This window comes from Rhagoletis pomonella, unplaced genomic scaffold, assembly GCF_013731165.1.
Source record: "Rhagoletis pomonella isolate Grant_MI unplaced genomic scaffold, Rhpom_1.0 Rhpom_scaffold_00002, whole genome shotgun sequence".
NCBI classification, from domain to species: Eukaryota; Metazoa; Arthropoda; class Insecta; order Diptera; family Tephritidae; genus Rhagoletis; species Rhagoletis pomonella.
This window is the reverse complement of record NW_023458556.1, coordinates 53,229,615-53,238,609: the sequence shown is the minus strand read 5'-3', so window position 1 is coordinate 53,238,609 and position 8,995 is coordinate 53,229,615.

The window sequence follows — 8,995 nt, the reverse complement described above, 5'->3', positions numbered from 1 at the left end:
GTTTGTTGTTTGTAATAATAGTTTGGCGCTTACACATATGTTAGTGTTTCGCCAAGCTTCTCCTCCAATTTGGGGCTTGCGCCTTGATGTTGTTACGCAAAGGGTAGGGACCTACAGTTTTACGCCGGCGACCGCTGTTAAGAAAAAACCTTTTTTCTATATATTTTTGCGATGTTGCTTTGACCAGGGCTTGGACCCAGGCCCTGCGTAGTGGTATTTAGCGCGCCCTGCTTACTACTACACCACAGTGGGCCCTTATATCCTAATAGTAAAGTAATTATGAAAAGAGAAGATTGATAGACATTATTATGCCATAAATGTTTGAAACGTGGTTTTGCCCTTGCTTTTCATAGAATATTCGTCTCGCTGAAAAGCGGAAGTTATAACTACTTTTCTGCTCACTAAATATGTTCTCATATTTCTTAATAGGTAGCGTTATTAAAATTTATAGGCATTACTTATACATGTGTACATACCTACTATGCATATGTACATACCTACTATGCATACGCATTATAGGACAGGTTACAAATGAAATTATAAATAACAGATGGTCCTTTTATGTGCAACATCTGTTCAATATCTATTTTTCTTTGCTATCACTCATTCCATTTATGTAACGAAATTTTAGTTCATATTTCGATTGCATTTAAACGTTAGCAAAATAAAATTAAATGAGACGATCACTAGCGTCGTGTATGTGTGGAAAACTGGCAAATATTCAAAAGGCTCGATGGGCTCCTGGAAGTATTTTCATCCGCTTATTTTCATCAAGTGATGGGAGGTTATTTTGTCGCTTAAATGGTGGAGCGGCGCACTTAGACACGGTTTTCCCGTTGTGATGCCTTGATTTCATCCTTTTGATTACTCATATCGCACACCTAGATCTAAAGTGAGCTAACTCAAAATTCAGAAAGGGAAATTTAACTGCTTTTGGATCGTACAGATTCAACGCAATTAATACAAAATGAGATATAACAGTAGTTTTTTAGTTAATGCATATAATCACGAAGAAAACGATATTTGCATTAATTGGATGTGAATCCATGAATTGATTTATGCAAAAAAATCGTCCTACATTTTTATTTAGTTGATCGCACTTTAGGGGTGTACGAGTCAAACGGACTAGAGATTTGGATTCAGCGGATCGAAATAGACATGTGTCTGTAGATGGGTCTGGACAGTAGTGGACATACCACGTTTTTTGTGTGCCGGTGATATTATTATGATCGACAATGAAAGTGCTCAACACTTTCCCCTCTCTAACTCGTCAGCTGCAGCTACGGCAGAAAACGTTTACAGGAGAAGCCATTAATTTTCTTTCCGACTCCATTAAGAAGTACATATACACAATAACGTCTGCAATTATACTAATAGACTTGGCGAGAAAGGGATATTAAGGAATTTCATCTCTCTTCATTGAAATTTTACCAGATTTTGCTTGTCATCTCGGATATGATAGTGAGTTCTCTTATCCACCGGATCTATGTAAGTTAGTAAACCTGTATGCTGCTCTGTATGAGCATACGGTCCCACATCCATGGAGAGTCTACCTCCATCTTACTCATTCTTAAACTTTTAGCTATCAGATAAATGCACACAGGCGTTGGGTCTAGATCTATCGAATTTTTCCATTCTATCCTCTAGTAGAATTATGTATTCAAGTGGAAAAAATTAACCTAGCTAGTACAGTATTTTTGAATTACCGTAACTGAGTTCTCTTCAGTTGCGGGACTCCTTTGGTTTACTGCAACTTCCCTGCAGAATGCCGTGTAAGCTTACAGTCCTATGTTTTATATATGTGTTTGGACTTATCCGAAGCTGCCCACCATGACGCGATCTCTTAGAAAAAGTTGAATTTAATGACGATAAAATCTAGGAGCCGAACTGAGGAAATCTACTTTTTGGGAAATCTATTTCAGAAACTACAGATTCGAAAAGATCTTGATCCTTCAATCACAGTAACAAATTATTTTGATGCAGTGAATAGAAAGGTTTGCGTTTGCCAAATGAATTGCACCGAAATACCTCGATTGAAACCATATAATTACAGGTTATTCTGTTTACTCTGGTGATAGTTGTTAACATCAAAAAGCTTAAGAAGTGGCGAAGAGTTTCCTTGTGGCAAATTTCCTTAAGGCAATGCGCCGCCTTAAGAAATTTTAAGTTCGGAAGCAAATTAATCAACCAGCACCATGATTCAATAATTGATGGTTTGCTCACTAGTAACATTCCAGTGTAGACACTCCCTTACAAAAGGTTTCACATACACAAACACCCACATTCAGTGCTTTGCTAAGGGAGCCGACTTTGTCAAGAGGGAACGAGAAAACTGTTTTCTGAGCAAATGTTTAATTATTGAATTATGAACCAGCACCACGACTGAGTTTTCTTTCGAATTCGCATCCAATGTATCCGCATCCTAAAAGACTACTTAGTATTATTTAATATTTACTGAGGCCAACAGGTAATTGCGATTCCCTGTTAGTCTTCTATCGAACATTCCATACATTTTCTGGTTTTTAGAGTCCCGACTGCATATAAATACACTCGCTACCTGTTGCTTTCTTAGTTTAAAAGTCCCGAAGAACATCAAATCCTATCGATCCCTTTAAAACAGTTGATGATCCTCATCTCTAGTACCCAGCAAGGTGTTACAATACTTTTGCATACATGGCGCTTGTCCATCAGAACAGATAAATATCGGAGTCGAGATGATGAAACTGACTTATGCAGGCTTCCCGTTCTAGGATTTTTCTGCTAGTTGAACAGAAAAAAATCAGTCCATCCTACATGCGTTGCATCTAGTTCCCATTGATACTGTGAAGGAGAGCAAGATTAATCTTTGGCGTTTATTAAGACGTGAAATGAGGCAGTTCTTTCCTGCATTTATGACCTCCAAGCTACGAAGGCAAGAACAACAAGTCTTCTACGGATCCTTGCGACTCATTTTACTAATGGTTTTTTTTTTCAGATAGGAGTTCGACCTTAGCCTTTTATAAAATATATTTTTATACATGCTGCCTCTTTAAGAGTGAGCAAGGTATGGTTCGGTGGACAAATAACTCTTCTTAATAAATAAATCTGGTCTAAAAATACACCGATACCCAACTCCTGCGTTAATTACAAAATTAAGTTTATGGCAAATATTTATTATGTTTTAAATAAATAGTACATTGATTAAAAGGGATGCTGTGAGCAAGAATGCTTTGTTTCCAATTTGAATTTTGAACAGTGAATTCGTTGGAAAACCACCAGCGTGGTATTGGATGCCGAGAAAGGGGTCTCATGAAACGCGCAACTGCTATTTAGTAACTAAATATGTATGGATGTTAATTTTCCAACATTCGAAGCATTTTCACGTTGATTTGTGATGTTTGCGCGGACAAGTGATTCCTAGAAGCCAAAACACCAAAATCGTACAAACAGCACACAAAACAAAATGAGTAGCCTTTAACCACTCGGAAACCCTTTCAAACCAATTCCACCTTAACTCAATGTTTGTACAGGAATTTTCAAAGGCGAATAACATTTTAGCATCCGCTTTAAAAGTATTCACTCGTTAGTGTGTGCGTATATGGGTGTGTGTGTGCGTGCTCAAACCCCTTTTAATGGTGCTGCCGTTTGCGGTAATGTTGGTTTTTCGCGGCCTAATAAAAAACAACAAAACAGCAATGTGAACGGGTTTGTTGTGGCTGATGCAAAATTTCCCGGAATTGGCCAGTGCAACAGTGGTCTTTTGTAATTGCACCGAACAATCCTTTTTTGCTGCTTTTAGTGGGACTGCTAGTGCCTATTTACGTGCATATACATATGTATGTATGTATGTATGTATGTACGCGTATGTATATTTGTTTATGAAGGCTTTGTTTTGCTTTTCGTCGACTTCGCATGGGTGTGATGTTTGTTGCTTGTTTATCCTTTTATTTACGTCAAACGAGTACATTTATATGCACCGAAAGTGCATTTTGCCTTGCACTTGTACGTATGTATGACATGTACATACATACATATGTTTTGTTTACATATCAACGTCGTTTATATTAATTGCCATACTACTTTAGATCAATAAGCCCGGTAAAACCATAGAAAACTGGTCTTTGTTGTGGAGAACCGAACACAACTTTGAACAAAACCAGCGCATTTGGCTGATTGCGTTGGTGGTCCAATTTTTTTTTTCGCTTCCAACAAGTGGCTCGCAATGCCAGAAGGCAACATTCTGGTGTACAAAATAAAAAAACTAAGTACCTTTGTGATATAAATTCTTAGTTTTCAATGACTTTCTTTCGATATAGGCAAATTTCTGGAACCGTGCGATTCAATGTTGAAAAAACGTACATTTTTAAATTGAACGCACAAAAATAAATTATACATCCAATTATTTGAAATACGCTGAGGAAACTGTAAATTCTTGTATGATTCAGTTTTCTTAAATGCTTAAAGAGTTAGAAGTAAAAAACGACAATTTTCGAAAATTCAAAAGTTAGCGATATTTCTAGAGGGCGTGGCTTTTGTCCGATTTCAAAAATTTTCATCCCCGTGTTTGAGAAGGTCAGGGTAAGTGGGCGGGCCACGCCCAATTTTTAAAAATGTTACGAAAAACTTTTTGCTTAAGATCAATTTTAAAAATCATTATTTACGAGGAAAGATTTCAAATTGTTACAGTTTTATTTCCAATAGGGAGCCCATATTTTTCACAACACCTCATACATTTTCCAATATTACATTTACCATTTGCCATGATTTTTCAATATATCCGTTTTGCACTGAAATAGTTATAACTATTTAAGCAAAAAACCAAACCGACTTCATCAATGTCGATATAAAAATGTAAGATAATCGTTAATTTCTTCATGATCCAATGATTAGTATGGCACCACCTTTGAGGACACTGCCGTACTTGTATTTTATTAGACAGCCAGAAAATTGAAAGATGTCTGTCATCGGCCTTCTACTTCATGATTTTGAGTAATTTTTAACGATATTTTCTGGCATTGTTTAATTAAATGAATAGCCTTTTTCCGTAATTTTTTACATATTCATACTTAAGTAATACTAAATGAGTAACGGTTTTCTACGCAAGTCGCTCTGGTACGCTTGGTTAAGGACATGGACTGTTCTGAGTGTGCTGGCTGAACACCATGATTTTGTGGTGAAACATTTGTATGTGCCCCGTGTACCATGCTCTGGTCCACCAAAGCAGCTCATTGCCATGTTTGGCATCTCCGCTTGCAATATAATCAACGCCGTTGAAGCTGTGCTCAAGTTGTAAGCGGATAATGCTCCTTCACTATGGAATCATGTGGGAAGATTGCGGAACGACGACTTTGTCTGCACTTTTTTTAATTCATAACTTATGTTTGTTGTCTGGGTCGAAAGCAAAAGAAAACCCGTGATAATAAAAAAAAATAAAAATTATTAGAGTACTTATTTATGTACATTCATATATTGATCACCCACGTAAACCAGTTTTATTGCCGAACTTTTCAGAAAAATGCGCATGAATTTTTCATTTCCTTATTCATTGCTGACTTTTCCAAGAACGCATGCACGTTGCTACCTGGATCTACCATCCATAACTTAACAGCCCAAAAAAGAAAAAGTGTATCCCTTTTAAAAATCTCGCAGATTCGCTGTTGAGTTCCATTAAATCACTCGCAGAAAGGCAAGTGGAAGCGAATATCCTTCCTTTTTTTAAAGTCAGAATTTTCTGGTGGTTCAGGCATGGAACTGTTGTGGACGCCAGGTGGAAACTACACTAACAAACACAGTGATATTCTGAAGCACTTCTTTCAAGAGCATTCCCCAGGTTTTTTCGTTCGTCTGACTCCCGCCTTCGGGGGGCATTGATTCATCAGAGCGAGAAATAATAGCAGGCCTGGCTCGACTTGACTGAGAAAAATTACGCTGGGCAGTGGAGTCATTTGAACCATTCAAAGCTGCAGGTGGTTTGGGTGATGGAGACATTGATGATATCACCGATCCCTTAGCAAATGTATCTCATTTAGAGCCGTTAACTTATCTACTTTAAAGCATAGTTAAATCATTAGTTAAATTTAACTACAGAAAATTTCATAGAAAGCACATAGACAGGATCACCTGGGGCGTGATTGTCCGGTGTTGGCCAGACCAAGGCTAAAACACTTCAATTCAACCACAGTGGAACGCATGTTATTAAGATTTCGTCGACCAAGGTTCATTCATTACGGAAGCTGAGAGTATTTGGGCTGTCAGTGCTAAAGCCATAAGACTAGTTTAGGGATTCAAAAGACCTTCTAGGTCGTAGTGTCTCTTATTCTCCCATTTATTAAAAAACGAACTGTCCCTAGGAACGAACTGTCCTTTAAACTCGACTGTTTCATGACGGCAATTTAAGTGAAAATTTTCTGTCAAAATCAAAATCTTTATTTGCCTACCTAAATTGCTTTCGTGAAACTGACTATAAGCAATTCAATTTAAACTAAATATCATGAAGTAAAGAGTTCTAGTAATGAATTATTTCCCAATTTTAAAGACTTGTACAGTAAGGTGGAACAAAAACACAGATTTTCGTTGTTCCATGGTGTTTGGGCGAAAAAATTTGGCCTTTTGGTTACACAAATATTTCGTGCAGAGCCAAAGTCCTGCGTGAACGTCTTGAGGGTCAAGTAACATTTTATTTCTGCAAACTTTTATAATCACCAAAAAGATATTAGAAAACGATATATACTATACAGGGTAATTCTGGCAACTGTCTTTCAACTCACCACAGTCTTTCGAAAGACAAAAGTCTTTCGTAAGACAATTGTAAATTCTGGCAACTATCTTGAAAACTCTTTACTGTCTTTCGAAAGACTAATTGAAAGATCTGCTAACGAGGAGGTCTTAGCGCTATGCTGTTCGCCTTTTGGCAATAAGTTTTTTAAACATTGAATTAAATTTTAAAAATAGTACATTTTCTTTTTAAAGCACTAAAAACTAATAAATATGTATAAGTAAATTGAATTAAAAAGAGAAAAATAAAATAAAAGTAAAAATAAACAAAAATATATTTAAAAATGAAATGAAATTAAAAGAAATATAAACTTGTTCTAAAACAATTAAAAATATAAAAATTAAATTAGAAAAAGAAAAAAAATTAAAAAAAAATGGTATTAAAAGATTAAAAAAAATATGTTTTTATTTTTAAAACAAAATTTAAAAACTAAAACCAAAATTAAATTAAAAAGAGAACTAAATTAAAAAAGAAGAAATTAATTAGTTACTTTTCTAAAAATTATATACTTATAGAAAAAATTTTTTTTGGAAACCATAAAAACTATAAATTAATAGAAAGTTATACTAAAAGAAAAAAGTTAATCTATAAAAGAAAAAAATATTTTAAAAAGAAAAAATCAAATCTCTATGTTTTTAAAAATTAAATTTTATTTAAAAAAATATTCTGCTTTTTATAAGAATAACATCTAAAAAGTAAAATAAAATGAAATTAAGAAAGAACAGATTTAATTATTAAAGAAAGAAATTAAAATTAAAATAAATGAAAAAGGAAAAAAAATGTAAATTAAAAAAAAAAATCCGCTGCCAGAGACTCGAACTCGGATCTCTCGAATGACACGCCCGTGCTTTGCACACTCGGCCATTGCAACTGTTGGGGCAATGCAAGCTAAATGATATACAGGTGCTTTATCGCAAAAAAAAATATTCACCAAGAATGGTGAATGAGAGAACGTTTTTTTTAAGACTTTTGTGCTAGAATAACGAAAGTCTTTCGAACTATCTTGTCTTACGAAAGACTTTTTACTATCTTAGCTAGAATTTACCTGATAGAAGAAAATTGATGGTCTCGTGGATGGGAGGGAGAATGGACAGATCTAGCGTTGCAGCCACCTCCTCGTGCTGAGTTAATACAGAAATTAGCTGACAATTAGCTAAGATCATTGAAGCATATACTGGAGTCGCAAGAGCCAAAGCCCTGCGTGAGATTTGTTGCTAACCGAAAGGTCAAAATTTGTTCGCCCATCGGATAAGTTTTTCACTATACCTTATTGCAGCGTTCCCACAAATACCACTTCAACGATGTTTTTGGAGCGTAGCTAAACCAGGAATTTTATGGCACCCAATTCTTCTCTAAATGAGTTTCGTTAGTTTGGGGAAGGAGGCCGGGTCAGCTTAGTGTGTATACTTTCACTCGGGGCACAGTAACCCCCTTTCGAATGCCAGGAGGAACCCACGCGGGAGTTACAGAGAGCTAGATCAATCCAATATTGTCTTCTAGAAGTTACAAACATGGATTTGGTGGAATTGTAAAGAATGTTCGTTCCACAAAACACGATATGCTCAAAAAGCTGCTGCCAGCTTCAATTGCGCTTGCTGCTGCCCAGGTTTTCTTTCTCGGCTTTAGCCTCAGTCACCCAACTATTCCAAAAGACCAGCCACCTTTCGCGGAGACGGTGGCAATATAGAGTTACATGGGAGATATGCACTCGTTTCCCCGAAGCTCAGCTATGCAGCAACCGAGTACTAACAACAGAAAAATATAAGCTTGTTCGATATAAATTAGGAGGAAACTTTAATATAAGCCTTAGGCCTGACCGATTTTTCGTCAAATAGTATGTGGATCACACGTAAGCCCCCAGTTCACATATGGGTATTTGTTTTCATGATGTTGGACGTGACGTTCGTACGCTTTAGAGTTAAATAAATTATAAGAAAACGGAAGTCACTTAAAAAAAAAATTGCTTGTATACCGTAATTGGGTTGACAAAAAAACTTAGGTACATATAAAAATAATCAAAGCTGTGTTAATGCTGTGAGATGATCCTTTCTTAAACCTTCTTTAAATAAACCCAAGTTATGGACCATTATAAACAATTTATATTTTTTGAGAAGCAATTCGTTGTTGGCTTTATTTTGAAATAAAGTGTGATAAGGAACGTGGCAGATTTTCCCCTATACAATATTTTTAAAAATAACCCGTATGTATATAATTTAATTTTTTCAGTTCTGTCCACCGTTT